The 17,189-nt window shown below is 39.5% G+C and overlaps 1 pseudogene; it reads right to left on the bottom strand.

Moving 5' to 3' along the window:
* Positions 1 to 5,102: 5,102 nt before the first annotated feature.
* Positions 5,103 to 6,461, bottom strand: LOC101035674 (26S proteasome regulatory subunit 4 pseudogene; annotated as a pseudogene).
* Between the last annotated feature and the right edge of the window lie 10,728 nt (positions 6,462 to 17,189).

Here is a 17,189-nt window from a genome sequence, read left to right on the forward strand (position 1 = left end):
TTTTCTGACATGGACACTTACTTAATCAAGCCAAGAAAAGTCTTTATAGTCTCCATCCTAGCAAGAAAGGGTTTTACATAATATAACCTAATGGTGGGAGTGACATCCCACCACTGCTGTCATGTTTTATTGGTTAGAAACAAGTTACAGGTCCTGTTTGCACTAAAAGATGGGGGTGGACTATTCAAAGGTATAATTGTGGTAGACAGACTCACCAACTCCAAAACATCTCCTCCAGGATACCAACAGGTAGGTTCATCTTGTATTTTTTCCCAGTGCTAGCCTTAGAATTAGCCATTTCTCCAATGATCCTTGGCTCCTTTAAGTGGAGAATGGTATTGAGAAGTCAAGATCCGGGCACTAGATATCTTCATTGCTACTAGGGTGTTGCTGTTCCCAGACTCCTTCCATATAGAGCTAGAAAATAGATGAGTAGGTAGATAGCTAGATAATATTCATATTTACCTTTAGTTTATATTTCCATATGTAGAAAACCATGAGTTCACACTGTTTCCAATTCCTATAATATACACCAGGGTTAATTCTAGTTTTGACCCCTTGCATATTTTTAACTCCCTTCTCTGACAGTGAGAAAGCCGAATTTCATTATCCTCAAAGTATTTATTTTCCTATTTATTCAACCCCCTTGTATGTAGCCAATCTCCTGAGCCAAGTGGGCTGCCACCCTGCTTTGCTCCCTCCCTCAATCAGGCCCCAAGCCTCCAGGGCCACAACTCACTGTTATTTTCTTTGTTTGGATCACAAAGCCTGCCAGGCTGCCAGCCCACTCTACAGGTATCACTCAGGCCCAATTCCCAATACACCACCGTCAATCTCTTAATATTTCTTGAATAGGTAAACACATAAGTGAATGAATGAATAAAGCAAATGCCCTTTGCTACCTTAGCTAGGCAACTGCCAACTCCATTCAATTCTATCTCTTCGAATAAAAACTCCTTGTCTCCATCCTTGCACCTAGTTTAGGTCCCATCATTCTCAACTGAGGTTACTGTCCACCTGCCACTTTTCTTTCCCCTTCTTATCCATCCTACCTACCAAATCAAGTCTGAATTTCAGCTCTAAGCATATCCCACTTCTCTACTCCAGAATATTTAGTGACTCACCAAGGCTCATTGGAGAAAGGTGGAGCCCTCAATCATTGTGTTAAACCTTCCTGGACCTGGCACTCTTGGCATCTTTTTCTTTCCTTCTTTCTTTCTTTTTTTTTTTTGAGACGGAGTTTCCCTCTTGTTACCCAGGCTGGAGTGCAAAGGCGCCATCTCGGCTCACCGCAACCTCCACCTCCTGCGTTCAGGCAATTCTCCTGCCTCAGCCTCCTGAGTAGCTGGGACTATAGGCATGCGCCACCATGCCCAGCTAATTTTTTTGTATTTTTAGTAGAGACGGGGTTTCACCATGTTGACCAGGATGGTCTCGATCTCTCAACCTCGTGATCCGCCCGCCTCGGCCTCCCAAAGTGCTGGGATTACAGGCTTGAGCCACCGCGCCCGGCCTTCTTTCTTTTTTTTAATTGTACTTTAAGTTCTGGGGTACATGTGTGGATCATGCAGAATTGTTACATAGGTATACATGTGCCATGGTGGTTGGCTGCATCTATCACCCTGTCATTTGCATTAGGTATTTATCCTAACGCTATCCCTCCCCTACCCCCCCAACCCCCAACAGTGCCCAGTGTGTAATGTTCCCCTCCCTGTGTCCATGTGTTCTCATTGTTCAACTCCCACTTATGAGTGAGAACATGCAGTGTTTGGTTTTCTGTTCTTGTGTTAGTTTGCTGAGAATGATGGTGTCCAGCTTCATCCATGTCCCTACAAAGGACATAAACTCATCTTTTTCATGGCTGCGTAGTATTCCATGGTGTATATGTGCCACATTTTCTTTATCCAGTCTATCATTGATGGGCAGTTGGATTGGTTCCAAGTCTTTGCTATTGCCAACAGTGCAGCAATAAACATATGTGTGCATGTGTCTTTATAATAGAATGATTTATAATTCTTTAAGTATATATCCAGTAATGGGATTGCTGGGTCAAATGATATTTCTAGTTCTAGATCCCTGAGGAACTGCCACACTGTCTTCCACAGTGGCTGACCAATTTACACTCCTACCAACAGTGTGAAAGCACTCCTATTTCTACACATTCTTTCTAGCATCTGTTGTCTCCTGATTTTTTAAGGATTGCCATTCTAACTGGCATGACATGGTATCTCAATGTGATTTTAATTTGTATTTCTCTAATAACTAGTGATGATGAGCTTTTTTTTCATATGCTTGTTAGCTGCATAAATGTTGCCTTTTAGGAAATGTCTGTTCATATCCTTCACCTACTTTTTGATGGGGTTGTTTGTTTTTCTCCTGTAAATTTGTTTAAGTTCTTTGTAGATTCTGGATATTAGTCCTTTGTCAGATTGGTAGACTGCAAAAATTTTCTTCCATTCTGTAGGTTGCCTGTTCACTCTGATGATAGTTTCTTTTGCTGTGCAGAAGCTCTTTAGTTTAATTAGATCCCATTTGCCTATTTTGGCTTTTGTTGCCATTGCTTTTGACATTTTAGTCATGAATTCTTTGACAACATCTATGTCCCGAATGGTATTGCCTAGGTTTTCTTCTAGAGATTTTTATGGTTTTAGGTCTTACATTTAAATCTTTAATCCATCTCGAGTTAATTTTTGTATAAGGTGTAAGGGAAGGGATCCAGTCTCAGCTTTCTGCATATGGCTAGTCTTGACATCGTTTTCTACCTTTCCTATGCTCAGGTTAGACTGGTTAACACATCAAAAATAGAAGCCATGAGAAGAAAACCCCCACAGTCTCCTACCATATTTGCCCACCTACTCACACATATGCCAATCCTATTACTGTGGATTACAGGTTGCTGCTCCTAAGGCCCACCTTTCTACCTGGACACCTGATCCCACCCCCTTTACTTCATCAACACATCACTCCAGCAATTATCCCATCTCTCCTTAATTACATTTAGCAATATATAAAAAGAATAAAACTTCACAAGCAAATGAGGTATGTCTTGGGAATGCAGAACTGGTTCAAGAAAAAATGTAACCCACCATACAAAACAGATTGAAAAAAAAAACAACCCATATTATCATATCAATTGATGCAGAGAATCAACTGGAAAAGTTCAACACCCATTCATGACTTTAAAAAAAACACACTCAACAAATAGGAATAGAAGGGGATTTATTCAACCTGATAAAGAGTATCTGTGATCCAGGTGCACTGGCTCATGCTTGTAATCCCAGCACTTAGGGAGGCCGAGGCGGGCAGATCACTTAAGGTCAACAGTTCAAGACCAGCCTGGCCAATATGGCAAAACCCCAATTCTATGAAAAATACAAAAATTACTTGGGCATGGTGGTGCATGCTTGTAATGCCAGCTGCTTAGGAGGCTGAGGCAGGAGAATCGCTTGAATCAGGGAGGCAGAGGTTGCAGTGAGCCAAGATGGTACCACTGCACCCTAGCCTCAGTGAAGAAGAAGACATGGAATAAAATCTTTATGGCATGGGCATAAGCAAGAGTTATTAGATACAGAGGCACAATATAAATAAGATATAATTGATAAACTGGAATTCATCAAATTTTAAAACATTTGCTCTTAGAAAATCACTGTTGAAAGAAGGAAAAGATGAACCACCAAGTGAGAAATAATATTTGCATATCACGTATTCAACAAAAACCTTGTAGCCAGAACCCACAAAAGTCAATAATTAGAAAATGAATAACCCAATTTAAATATGGACAAAAGACTCAAAAAGACACTTGACCAAAAAGGCTATAGTGTGGCAAATAACACATGATAAGATATTCACCATAATTAGCCATTATGGAAATAAAAGTTAAAGGTGCAATAAATACTACCATATACTTATGACAATACCTAAATAAAAAAATATAACACCATCAAGTGATGGTGATGTTGCAGGAGAACTAGAACTCTCAAATCTTGCTGGCAGAGATGCAAAATGGTAGAATTGCTCCAGAACAGTTTGGCAGTTCCTTATTAAGTTAAACATATACTTAACATATGACCCATAAATCCCATAACAAGTATTTACCCTAGAGAAATTAAAACTATGTACACAAAAAACCTGTACACAAGTGTTTTTTAAAGCTCCAGTAATAATAATTAAAAGTGGAAGTAACCCAAATATCCTTTAATGATTGAATGTATAGACAAGCTGTGATATGTATATCCATGTAATGGAATACTAATCCGAAAGAAAAATAAGCAAATTACTGATACACAGACCAACTTTAATGAATCTCAAAGGCACTACACTGAGTAAAAGAAGCTATTCTCAAAAATATCTTATTCTTTTTATAATTCCATTTATACAGTAACAGAAAACAGACCAGTGGTTATCAGAATTTAGAAATGAGGAAAGGGCATGACTATGAAGATATAGAACACGGCAGTTTTGGAGTTAATAGTACTGTTCTGTATCCTGCTGTGGTAGTTGTTAACCAATCTACATGTGTGTTAAAGTTTATAAAACAATAAATAAAAAATTTATTATAAGCTAATTTTAAAAATAAAAGTTAAAAGGGAAATTTGAAAACAAATGACTTCTGCTAACAGGACAAGAAGAATTAAATGCAATTTTCGCTATTTATCCACTAAAAATCCTAGATATTATACATAAAACAAAGACAAGAAAGCTCTGAAAGGTGGACTTTAAAAGGATACTGGCTAGAGATGTTGGAACCTGAGGAAATACAAGGTGTTAAGTTCTCTGGGTTTTCTTTTCTTATTTGTAAACCCTTATTGAAATATATAACATAATATATTATTGAGATACATAAATCACATAGCATATAATTCACCCATTTAAAATGTACACATCAATGGTTTTTGTGTGTGTGTGTGTGTGAAAGAGCACGCTTTATTGAGAAGCAGACTGCTGCACAGTGACTGACAGACGAAGGCCACCCAATGGGCACTTACACATCGTACTCCAAAAGACACAGGATGTTTTGCTAATAAAAACCAATGGGAACAGGGATTCCCCCTGGGCAACTCCCCCAACCTCATCCCTTTCAGAGATGGAGAAATCTCCCATTTTCCTGATGGCAGCTGTGGTTCACTAGAGATAGAGCCCCTCAGGGGTGCCATCCTGTTTCTTATAAAGAACATTTTCTTTAGATTTTTTGAAGTCTTCATTTGTTACTTTCATTCTATGTTCTCTTAAGGCCATCAGACCAGCTTCTGTACAGATTGCCTTGATGTCAGCCCAAGATAGGTCATCTTTAGCCATGATCAAGTCAACCAGGGTTACATCATTGGCCAGCGTCATCCTGCTTGTGTGAATCTGAAAGATGCGCTTCTTAGTCTTTTCATCAGGCAGGGTGAACTCGATCTTCCTGTCAATGCGGCCTGGTCTGATAAGTGCTGGATCCAAAGTTTCTATTCAGTTTGTGGCCATGATAACTTTCACATCTCCCCTAGAATCAAATCCATCCAGTTGGTTCAACAGTTCCAACATTGTTCCCTGAATTTCTCTCTCATCGCCAGAATTTGAGTCATATCTTTTTGTCCCAATGGCGTCAATTTCATCAATAAACACGATGGATGGTGCATGTTCTTCAGCAACTCGAAACAGTTCCCGTACGAGTTTGGGCCCATCACCTAGGTACTTCTGAATAAGTTCAGAGCCAACCACTCTCAAGAAAGTGGCTGAGGTTTGGTTTGCTACTGCTTTGGCTAATAAGGTTTTACCTGTGCCAGGTGGACCATAGAGAATGATCCCCTTAGGAGGCTTTATACCCATCTCTTCATAATACTCAGGGTGGGTGAGAGGAAGCTCCACAGATTCCTTAATTTCCTGAATTTGGTTGTCCAAGCCCCCAATATCAGCATAGGTCTCCTGGGGGACCTTTTCCACCTTCATCACTGTGACCAGGGGATCCGTGTCATCCATCAGCACCCCTATGACGGCATGCATCTTGTGGTTGAGCAGGACTGAGCAGCCAGTTCCAGAAGATCCTTGTCTACAAATGACAGAATGCTGACGTAGTGTTCTGAGCCCACAGATGTAGACACGATGGCATGATTGTCATCAATGATCTCTTCCAAGGTTCCTACTGACATTGGGATGCCCCTCAGATCATCCACTTTTGATCTTTCCTCCTCTTGCTTTTCTTCTAATGGTTTCATTTGTTCCTGATTTCTAACGAATTCTTCCTCCATGAGAAGGTACTCTTTAATTCTCTCTAATTTCAGTAATTTTAACCGGCACTGAGCGTGAGGTGTCACCAGTGGCAATTTGCTGGCAGCATCTGGTCCCTTTGTTTTCTTCTTCTTTTTCCCCACTCTAGTTGGTACAGGAGGTTCATATTTCTTTTTCTTGTCCTTGTCATCCTTCCTGCCACCTCCAGGACCATGACCACCACTCTGACTTTGACCCATCTTGCCTTGGCCACTGGAGCTCATCAATGGTTTTTAGTATATTTACAGGATTGTGCAACCACCATCACAGTTAATTTTAAAGCATTTTCATTAGCCCCAAAATAAACTCCATACCCATTAGCAGTCATTTCTCATATGCCCCCAACTTGCATGAATTGCAGTCCCCACTGCTGGGGATCCCGAGACCACAGTATATAAAGTTCCTGGGACTCTGTGTGTGCCTTAGCAGCTGCTCTGCCAAGACTTCATAAAACTCTGTGTATCAGAAAAAAGTCCCTGGTAGAGTATGTTCATGAGAGAATCTCCTGACCTGTGGGTTACAATGATTCATGGGAGACGTGTGGTTTCCTGGAGTCACACTTTCACTCACTGCTTTCCTAGGCCAGGGGAGGTTCCTTTGGCTCGGTGTCACTCTGGATGACCCATCGCCCTGCCCTGCTTTCTCCATTCTCCGTGGGTCAAGCTGTTTTTCTGATCAGTCCCAGTGAGTGAACCTGGATGTTTCCATTGAAGTTGCTTTATTTACTCGCCCCTTTCATTCCTGTCCATGAGAGGCATGTACTGTAGCTGCTTCCAGTTGGCCATCTTCACTCAATCCCTTGTCTATTATTTTCTTTTGTCACTTGAGTTTTTATGTCATATTTAAGGTATTATAACACATCTGTAAAATGTATTCAACATATTACATAATGGTAAAGGGATCAATTGAACAAGAAGACCTAACTATCCTAAATATATACGCACCCAACACAGGAGCACCCAGATTCATAAAACAAGTTCTTAGAGACCTGCAAAGAGAATTAGACTCCCACACAATAAGAGTGGGAGACTTAACATCCCACTGTCAATATTAGATAGATCAACAAGACAGAAAATTAACAAAGATATCCAGGACGTGAACTCAGCTCTGAATCAAGACATCTAATAGACATCTACAGAACTCTCCACCCCAAATTAACAGAATATACATTCTTTAAAAAAAAAAAATATATATATATATATATATATAGTTTATTGCATTTTAGGTTCTGGGGTACATGTAAAGAACATGCAGCATTGTTGCACAGGTACATACATGGCAATGCGGTTTGCTGCCTCCATCACCCCATCACCTATATCTGGCATTTCTCCCCATGTTATCCCTCCTAAACTCCCTATCTCCCACTGTCCCTACCATAGCCACCCCCTACGGACCTCAGTGTGTGATGCTCCCCTCCCTGTGTCCATGTGTTCCCATTGTTCAACACCCGCCTATGAATGAGAACATGTGGTGTTTGATTTTCTGTTCTTGTGTCAGTTACTGAGTATTATGGTTTCCAGGTTCATCCATGTCCCTACAAAGAACATGAACTCATCATTTTTTATGGCTGCATAGTATTCCATGGTGTATATGTGCCACATTTTTCCTGTCCAGTCTGTCATCAATGGACATTTGGGTTGGTTCCAAGTCTTTGCTATTGTAGACAGTGCTGCAATGAACATACATGTGCCTGTGTCCATATAATAGAATGATTTATAATCCTTTGGTTATATACCCAGTAATGGGATTGCTGGGTCAAATGGAATTTCTATTTCTAGGTCCTTGAGGAATTGCCACACTGTCTTCCACAATGGTTGAACTAATTTATATCCCCACCAACAGTGTAAAAGTGTTCCTGTTTCTCCACATCCTCTCCAGCATCTGTTGTCTCCAGATTTTTTAATGATTGCCATTCTAATTCTAACTGGCATGAGATGGTATCTCAATGTAGTTATGATTTGCATTTCTCTAATGACCAGTGATCATGAGCATTTTTTCATATGTTTGTTGGCCTCATAGATGTCTTCTTTTGAAAAGTGTCTGTTCATATCCTTTGCCCACTTTTGAATGGGTGTATTTGTTCTTTTCTTGTAAATCTGTTTTAGTCCTTTGTAGATTGTGGATAGAAGTCCTTTGTCAGACGGGTAGATTGCAAAAAATTTTCCCATTCTGTTGGTTGCTGGTTCACTCTAATAATTGTTTCTTTTGCTGTACAGAAGCTCTGGAGTTTAATTAGATCCCATTTGTCTATTTTGGCTTTTGTTGCCAATGCTTTTGGTGTTTTAGTCATGAAGTCCTTGCTTATGCCTATGTCCTGAATGATTTTGCCTAATTTTCTTCTAGAGTTTTTATGGTGTTAGGTCTTATGTTTAAGTCTTTAATCCATCTGGAGTGAATTTTAGTGTAAGGTGTCAGGAAGGGGTCCAGTTTCTGCTTTCTGCACATGGCTAGCCAGTTTTCCCACCATTTATTAAACAGGGAATCCTTTCCCCATTGCTTGTTTTTTTCAGGTTTGTCAAAGATCAGATGGTTGTGATGTGTGGCTTTGCCTCCTACACCTCTGTTCTGTTCCATTGGTCTATATCTCTGTTTTGGTACCAGTACCATGCTGTTTTGATTACTGTAGCCTTGTAGTATAGTTTGAAGTCAGGTAGTGTGTTGCCTCCAGCTTTGTTCTTTTTGTTAGAATTGACTTGGCTATGAGGGCTCTCTTTTGGTTCCATATAAAGTTTAAGGTGGTTTTTTCCATTTCTGTGAAGAAGGTCATTGGTAGCTTGATGGGAATAGCATTGAATCTATTAATTACTTTGGCCCATATGGCCATTTTCATGATATTGATTCTTCCTAACCATGAGCATGGAATGTTTCTCCATCTGTTTGTGTCCTCTCTTATTTCCTTGAGCAGTGGTTTGTAGTTCTCCTTGAAGAGGTCCTTTACATCCTTTGTTAGTTGTATTCCTAGGTATTTTATTCTCTTTGTAACAATTGTGAATGGCAGTTCATTCTTGATTTGGCTCTCTTTAAGTCTGTTATTGGTGTATAAGAATGCTTGTGATTTTTGCACATTGATTTTGTATCCTGAGACTTTGCTGAAGTTGCTTATCAGTTTAAGGAGATTTGGGGCTGAGATGATAGGGTCTTCTAGATATACAATCATGTCATCTGCAAATAGAGACAATTTTACTTCCTCCTTTCCTAATCAAATACACTTTATTTCTTTTTCTTGCCTGATTGCTCTGGCTGGAACTTCCAATACTGTATTGAATAGGAGTGGTGAGAGAGGGCATCCTTATCTAGTGCCAGATTTCAAATGGAATGTTTTGTTTTTGCCCATTCATTATGATATTGGCTGTTGGTTTGTCGTAAATAGCTTTTATTATTTTGAGATATGTTCCATTGATACCTAGTTTATTGAGGGTTTTTAGCATAAAGGGCTGTTGAATTTTGTTGAAGGCCTTCTCTGCATCTATCGAGATAATCAAGGAGTTTTTGTCTTTCGTTCTGTTTATGTGGTGGATTACATTTATAAATTTGCGTATGTAGAACCAGCCTTGCATCCCTGGGATGAAGCCTACTTGATCGTGATGGATAAGCTTTTTGATGTGCTGTTGCAATCGGTTTGCCAGTATTTTATTGAAGATTTTTGCATATATGTTCATCATGGATATTGGCCTGAAGTTTTCTTTTGTTTTTGAGTCTCTGCCAGGTTTTGGTATCAGCATGATGTTGGTCTCATAAAATGATTTAGGGAGGATTCCCTCTTTTTGGATTGTTTGGAATAGTTTCAGAAGGAATGGTACCAGCTCCTCTTTGTACGTCTGGTAGAATTCGGCTGTGAATCCATCTGGACCTGGGCCTTTTTTGGTTGGTAGACCTATTAACTGCTGCCTCAACTTCAGCCCTTGTTATTGGTCTATTCAGGGTTTCGACTACTTCCTGGTTTAGGCTTGGGAGGGTGTAAGTGTCCAGGAATTTATCCATTTCGTCCAAGTTTACTGGTTTATGTGCATAGAGTTGTTTGTAGTAATCTCTGATGGTGGTCTGTATTTCTGTGGAGTCAGTGGTGATATCTCCTTTATCGTTTTTTACTGCATCTATTTGATTATTCTCTCTTTTCTTTATTATTAATCTGGCTTGGGGTCGATTTTGTTGATCTTTTCAAAAAACCAGCTCCTGGATTTACTGATTTTTTGAATCATCTTAGGTGACTCTATCTCCTTTAGTTCTGCTCTGATCTTACTTATTTCTTGTCTTCAGCTAGCTTTTGAGTTTTTTTGATCTTGCTCCTGTAGCTCTTTCAATTTTGATGATAGGGTGTCGATTTTAGATCTTTCCTTGCTTCTCATGTGGGCATTTATTGCTGTAAATTTTCCTCTAGACACTGCTTTAAATGTGTCCCAGAGACTCTGGTACGTTGTGTCTTCATTCTCACTGGTTTTGAAGAACATCTTTATTTCTGCCTTCATTTCATTGTTTATCCAGTCAACATTCAAGAGCCAGTTTGTTTGGTTTCCATGAAGTTGTGTGGTTCTGAGTTAATTTCTGAATTCTGAGTTCTAATTTGACTGCACCGTGGCCTGAGAGACTTTTTGTCATGATTTCCATTCTTTTGCATTTTTGCTGAGGAGTGATTTACTTCCCATTACGTGGTCAATTTTAGAGTAGGTGTGATGTGGTACTGAGAAGAATGTATATTCTGTGGATTGGGGGTGGAGAGTTCTGTAAACCTCTATTAGGTTTGCTTGGTCCAGGTCTGAGTTCAAGTCCTGGATATCCTTGTTAATTTTCTGTCTCATTGATCTGTCTAATATTGACAGTGGAGTGTTAAAGTCTCCCACTATTATTGTGTGGGAGTTTAAGTCTCTATGTAGGTCATTAAGAACTTGCTTTATGTATCTGGGTGCTCCTGTATTGGGTGCATATATATTTAGGATTGTTAGCTCTTCTTGTTGCATTAATCCTTTTGCCATTATGTAATGCTCTTCTTTGTCTCTTTTGATCTTTGTTGGTTTAAAGTCTATTTTCTCAGAGACTAGGATTGCAACTCCAGCTTTTTTTTTTTTTCTCTCTCCGTTTACTTGGTAGGTCTTCCTCCATCCCTTTATTTTGAGCCTATGTGTATCCTTGCATGTGAGATGGGTTTCCTGGATACAGCACACCAATGGATTTTGGCTTTTTATCCAGTTTGTCAGTCTGTGTCTTTTGATTGGGGCATTTAACCCATTTACATTTAAGGTTAGTACTGTTATGTGTGAATTTGATCCTGCCATTTTGATTCTGGTTAGTTGTTTTGCCCATTAGTTGATGCCGTTTCTTCATTGTGTTGATGCTTTTTACCATTTGGTACTTTTTGGAGTGGCTGGTACTGGTTGTTCCTTTCTTTGTTTATTGCTTCTTTCGGGAGTTCCTGTAAAGCAAGCCTGGTGGTGATGAAATCTCTGAGCAATTGCTTGTTTGTAAAGGATTTTATTTCTCCTTTGCTTATGAACCTTAGTTTGGCTGGATATGAAATTCTAGGTTGAAAGTTCTTTTCTTTAAAGATGTTGAATATTGGCCCCCCACTCTCTTCTGGCTAGTAGGATTTCTGCTGAGAGATCTTCTGTGAGTCTGATGGGCTTCCTTTGTGGGTAACCTAAGATTTCTCTCTGGATGCCCTAAGCATTTTTTCCTTCATTTCAACCCTGGTGAATCTGATGATTATGTGCCTTGGGGTTGCTCTTCTTGAGGAATATCTTTGTGGTATTCTCTGTATTTCCTGGACTTGAATGTTGGCCTGCCTTGCTAGGTTGGGGAATTTCTCCTGGATAATATCCTGAAGAGTGTTTTCCAGCTTGGATTCATTCTTTCTGTCACATTCAGGTACACCTATCAAACGTAGATTAGGTCTTCTCACATAATCCCATATTTCTTGGATGCTTGGTTCATTTCTTTTTACTTTTTTTCTCTAATCTTGCCTTCTCTTTTTATTTAGTTTCATTGATGTTCAACCTCTGATATTCTTTCTTCTGCTTGGTCAATTCGGCTATTGAAACTTGTGTATGCTTCACGAAGTTCTTGTGTTGTGTTTTGCAGCTCCATCAATTCATTTATGTTCCTCTCTAAGCTGTTTATTCTTATTAGCATTTCACCAAACCTTTTTTTCAAGGTTCTTAGTTTCTTTGCATGGGGTTACAAGATGATCTTTTAGCTCAGAGAATTTTGTTATTACCCACTTTCTGAAGCCTGTTTCTGTCAATTCGTCAGACTCATTCTCCATCCAGCCTTGTTCCCTTGCTGCTGAGGAGTTGTGATCCCTTGGAGGAGGAGAGGTATTCTGTTTTGGGGTATTTTCATCCACTATGTGCTGGTTTCTTCCCATCTTTGTGGATTTATTTACCTGTGGTGTTTGTGGCTGGTGACTTTCAGATGGGGTTTCTGAGTGGATGTCCTTTTATTATTTTTTTTTCTGTTGAAGTTATTTCTTTCTGTTTCTTAGTTTCCTTCTAAGAGTCAGGCCCCTCTGCTGTACGACTGCTGGAGGTCCACTCCACATCCTTCTTGCCTGGGGATCACCTGCAGTGGCTGCAGAACAGTAAGGGTTGTTGTCAGTTTCTTCTTCTGTTATCTTTGTCCCAGAAAGATACCTGCCAGATAGCAGCCTGAGCTCTTTTTTATGATGTGTCTCTTTGGTTATATGGGAGTTAGGGAGCTGCCTGAGGAGACAGTCTGTCCCTTACAGGAGCTCAAGAGCTGAGTTGTGAGCTCTATTGTTCTGTTCAGAGCTGCTGGGCAGGTACGATTAAGTCTGCTGCAGTGGAACTCATAACTGCCTTTTTTTCCCAAGATGCTCTGTCCCGGGAAGGTGGGGCTTTAGTATAAGTTCCTGTCACTCTGCTGCCTTTTTTCAGAGGTGCCCTGCCCAGTGAGGAGATAGCCTAGTCACAGTCTGCTAGCAGAGGCATTGCTGAACTGCTAGGGGCTCTGTCCCACTGCTGTGTGAACTTTCTTGCAGTTTTGTTTATAGGGGTATAATTAGAACTGCCTCAGTAATGACAGTCTGCCTCGGTAGTGGTGAACTGCCTCTGTAATGGTGGATGTCCTTTCCCCAACAGAACTGGACCATCTGGGGTCCAGCTGTGCTTGCTGTGAAACTCTCAATCCAGAGCATTTCAGATTGTTGGTCTTTGTGGGGTGGGACCAGCTGCGCCAGATCACCTGTCTCCCTGTTTCAGCCCCCTTTGTTTCAGCTGAGTGGACGACTCTGTCTCCCAGGTGTTCCAGTCACCAGTTGAAATGGCACCCGGATTTGTGTGAGTTTTTGTGCAGAGATCCACTAAGCCATTGAAACAGCTGTGCTGGAGACTCACAGAACTTTTCTGCCTGGGAATCTCCTGGTCTGTGGTCAGTAAAAATTCATTTGGAAATGTGGTGATCACTCACCCTCTGTATTTTTGCTGGGAACTGCAATCCAGAGCTGTTCCTATTCAGCCATCTTGGACCCAGAATATACATTCTTTTCAGTGCCACATGGCGCTTATTCTAAAATCAACTACATAATTGAAAGTATAACAATCCTCAGCAAATGCAAAAGGACTGAAATAATAACAAACAGTTTTTCAGACCACCATGCAATCAAATTAGAACTCAGGATTAAGAAACTCACTCAAAACCACACAACTAAATGAAAATTGAATGACCTGCCTCTGAATGACTCCTGAGTAAATAATGAAAATTAATTCAAAAATAACGAAGTTTTTTGAAACCATTGAGAACAATGAGACAGCACACTAGAATCTCTGGGATGCAGCTAAAGCAGTGTTAAGACAGAAATTTATAGCACTAAATGCGCACATCACAAAGCTTGAAAGGTCTCAAATCAACACCCTAACATCACAACTAAAAGAACTAGAGAAGCAAGAGCAAAGAAATTCAAAGCTAGCAGAAGACAAGAAATAACCAAGATCAGAGCAGAACTGAAGAAGAGAGAGACATGAAAAACCCCTCAAAAAAATTAATGAATGCAGCACCTGGTTTTTTGAAAAAATCAACAAAGTAGATAAACTGCTAGCTAAGCTAATAAAGAATAAAAGAGAGAAGAATCAAATAGAAACAATAAAAAATAATAAAAGGGATATCACCACTGACTCCACAGAAATGCAAACTACTATCAGAGAATACTATAAATAATGCTTCTACACAAATAGACTAGAAAATCTAGAAGAAATGGATAAAATCCTGGACACAAACACCTTCCCAAGACTAAACCAGGAAGAAGTTAAATCCCTGAATAGACCAATAACAAGTCCTGAAATTTAGGCAGTAATTAATAGCCTACCAACAACAAAACAAAAGCCAAGAACAGATTAATTTATAGGTGAACTCCATCAGAGGTGCAAAAGGGAGCTTGTACCATTCCTTTTGAAGCTATTCCAAGCAATTGAAAAAGACCCTTTCTGACTAATTTTATGAGGCCAATGTCATCTTGATACCAAAATCTCACAGAAACACAACAGAAAAAGAAAATTTTAGGACAATATCCCTGATGAACATCTATGTGAAAATCCTCAGTAAAATACTGGCAAACCAAATCCAGTAGCGTATCAAAAAGGTTATCCACCATGATCAAATTGGCTTCCTCCTTGGGATGCAAGGCTCATTCAACATTCACCAATCAGTAGACATAATCCATCACATAAACAGAACGAATGACAGAAACCATGTGATTGTCTCAACAGATGCAGAAAAGGCCTTTGATAAAATTCAACATCCCTTCTTGTTAAAAACTGTCAACAATCCAGGTGTTGATGGAACATATCTCAAAATTATAAGAACTATTTATGACAAACCCACAGCCAATGTCATACTGAATGTGCAAAAGCTGGAAGTATTCCCTTTGAAATCTGGCACAAGACAAGGATGCCCTCTCTCACCACTCCTATTCAATATAATACTGGAAGTTCTGGCCAGTGCAACTGGGCAAGAGAAAGAAATAAAGCATATTCAAGTAAGAAGAGAGGAAGTCAAATTGTCTCTTTTTGCAGACAACATGATTCTCTATTTAGAAAACCCCATGATCTCAGGCCAAATACTCCTTAAGCTGATAAGCAACTTCAGCAAAGTCTCAGGATACAAAATCAATGTGCAAAAACCACAAGCATTCCTATACTCCAACAACAGACAGTCAGAGAGCTAAATCATAAATGAAATCCCATTCACAATTGCTATGAAGAGAATAAAATACCTAGGAATATAGCTGACAAGGGATGTGAAGGACCTCTTCAAAGAGAACTACAAACCACTGTTCAAGGGAATAATAGAGGGCACAAACAACAGAAAAACATTCCGTCCTCGTGGATGGGAAGAATCAATATCATGAAAATGGCTGTATTGCCCAAAGTAATTTATAGATTCAATGCTATTCTCAGCAAACTACCATTGACACTCATCACAGAATTAGAAAAAACTACTTTAAATTTCATATGGAATCAAAAAAGAGCCCATGTAGCCAAGGCAATCCTAAGCAAGAAGAACAAAGCTGGAGGCATCATGCTATTTGACTTCAAACTATACAACAAGGCTACAGTAACCAAACAGCATGGTACTGGTACCAAAACAGACATATAGACGAATAGAACCAAACAGAGACCTCAGAAATAACACCACACATCTACAACCATCTGACCTTCCACAAACCTGACAAAAACAAGCAATGGGGAAAAGATACCCTATTTAATAAATGATGATGGGAAAACTGGCAAGCCATATGCATAAAACTGAAACTGGACCTGTTCCTTACACCTTATTCAAAAATTAACTCAAGATGTATTAAAGACTTAAATGTAATAAAAACTGTAATAACCCTAGAAGAAAACCTAGGCAATACCACCCGTTCATGACAGGCATGGGCAAAGATTTCATGATGAAAACATCAAAAGCAATTGCAACAAAAGCAAAAATTGATAAATGGGACCTAATTAAAATAAAAAGCTTCCTTACAGCCAAAAAAAAAAAAAAAAACCAAAAACAAAACAAAACAAAAAAACCTCTATCATCAGAGTGAACAGGAAACTTACAGAATGGAAGAAGACTTTTGCAATCCACCTATCTACCTAACTGACAAAGTCTAGTATCCAGAATTTACAAGGAATGTAAACAAATTTACAAGAAAAAGATAAACAACCTCATCAAAAGTGGGTAACAGATATGAAAAGACACTTCTCAGAGGAAGACTTTTATGCAGCCGACAAATATATGAAAAAAAGCTCAATATCACTGATCAGTAGAGAAATGCAAATCAAAACCACAGTGAGATACTATCTCATGCTAGTCAGAATGGCAATTATTAAAAAGTCAAAAAGCAACAGATGCTGGAGAGGCTGTGGATAAATAGAAACACCTTTACACTGTTGGTGGGAATGTAAATTAGTTCAACCATTGTGGAAAACAGTGTGGCGATTCCTCATGGATCTAGAATCACAAATACCATTTGATCCAGCAATCTTACTACTGCTTATATACCCAAAGGACTAGAAATCATTCTACTCTAAAGACACATGCACATGCATGTTTATTGCAGCACTGTTTACAATAACAAAGACATAAAACCAACCCAAATGCCCATCAATGATAGACTGGATAAAGACAACGTGGTACATATACATCATAGAATACTATGAAGCCATAAAAAGGAATGAGATTATGTCCTTTGCAGGGACATGGATGAAGCTGGAAGACATTATTCTCAGCAAACTAACACAGGAAGAGAAAACTAAACACCACGTGTTCTCACTCATAAATGAGAGTTGAACAATGAGAACTGGACACAGGGAAAGGAACAGCATACACCAGGGCTTATTGGTAGGTGGGGTGCAGGGGGAGGGAACCTAGATGACAGGTTAATAGGTGCAGCAAGTCACCATGGCACATGTATACCTATATAACAAACCTCAGGTTCTGTACATGTA

The sequence above is a fragment of the Saimiri boliviensis genome, chromosome X, assembly GCF_048565385.1.
Source record: "Saimiri boliviensis isolate mSaiBol1 chromosome X, mSaiBol1.pri, whole genome shotgun sequence".
NCBI classification, from domain to species: domain Eukaryota; kingdom Metazoa; phylum Chordata; class Mammalia; order Primates; family Cebidae; genus Saimiri; species Saimiri boliviensis.